Source organism: Elephantulus edwardii, unplaced genomic scaffold (genome assembly GCF_000299155.1).
Source record: "Elephantulus edwardii isolate Elephantulus edwardi_28Jun2011 unplaced genomic scaffold, EleEdw1.0 scaffold00067, whole genome shotgun sequence".
Lineage (NCBI taxonomy): Eukaryota > Metazoa > Chordata > Mammalia > Macroscelidea > Macroscelididae > Elephantulus > Elephantulus edwardii.
In genome coordinates, this window is record NW_006399817.1 from 9,842,156 (window position 1) to 9,843,494 (window position 1,339).

The 1,339-nt window shown below is 35.0% G+C and overlaps 1 protein-coding gene across 1 annotated transcript in view; it reads right to left on the reverse strand.

Annotated features, from left to right (window-relative positions):
* EPS8 (epidermal growth factor receptor pathway substrate 8) overlaps positions 1-1,339 on the reverse strand; it is a 105,431-nt gene that overhangs the window by 45,932 nt on the left and 58,160 nt on the right. The gene's annotated exons all lie outside the window — the stretch shown is intronic.

Genomic DNA, 1,339 nt, shown 5'->3' on the forward strand with positions numbered 1-1,339 from the left:
TCTTTGCAATCACTTGTTATGCATCAGAGAGTTGGACAATGACTAGGGAGGATAGAAGGAGAATTGATGTCTTTGAGCTTAGTGTTGGAGAAGAGTACTGAATGTACCATGGACTGCTAAGAAAACGAACTGGTTTGTCCGGGAGAAGGTTAAACCAGGCAGTTCCTTGGAGGCAAAGATTCTGAAGCTTTGTCTGACATACTCTAGACATGTCACAAGGAGGTACCAGTCCTTGGAGAGGGACATAATGCTTGGTAGGGTGGAGGGACAGCACAGGAGAGGAAGACCCTCTATGAGACAGATTGATTCAGTGACTGTGGAATGGGGGTAGGTGTGTCAGAAACTGTGAGATTGGCATAGGATAGAGCAGAGTTTAGGGCTGTTGTACATAGGGTCACTATGAGTTGCAGGTGACTCAACACCACATAACAACAATTAATATAATAATATATTTTAAAAGGGTAAGGATATTTCTGCTTTGTTCCTGTTGAGCTATTGTAGTGCCAAGAATACAGTAGGCTTTCTATAAATATTTCTTATGTAACTAAATAAGTTAAAAAATGTCTGATTGAAGTAGATAATCCAGATTAAGGAATGACTCAATTAAAAGAAATTAAGTTTCTTGATTAACTTTATAGAACAAAGTAATCCAGATATCCCTAAACCATTCAAGACAAGGTGATTTTATGAGAAAGAGAAAAATGTCTAACCTATTGAACCACTGATGTTTTAAACAAGTATATAGCAACACTAATGCCCCATACATTTTTCTTTCTTTCCACTTCCCTGGCTCTTTCAGGGACATCAATTTTCTCATCTATAAAAGAAAGTGTTGAAGTAGACAGTACCTTTTACAGTTTCTTTCAGCTTCTAGATTCTACATTTCAATGGCAATAGAAATAATACCCAGGCAAGTTTTAGAATAAAAAGCTGCACAGAAAGTTCACCTTGTGGAATTAAAAAACATATTAAGAATGATTATTTCCTGAAATTAATAAAGTCTTACCATATTTAATGGAGTAAACAAAAAGTGGACCAAATCTGCAGCACTGGGGTTCTGGATATGAGATTTCAGTTTAGCCTATAACAATAAGACAATAATACCAATAACAATAAGCTGGCGAATTGATGGCACATAATAATAACAACAATAACAAGTATTAGAAGATGTATTATTACGATGTAATTGAGCAGACGACAAAAGACAAAAGAATACAAAACAAACTATCAAAGTTGTTCATTTCTAACTTTACTTCTAGTATACCTATCATCCTGAATACAGTCAGATTAGGAAAGCTTATATTTTTAAAAAATGATCTGTTACTTTGATTAAGTCATA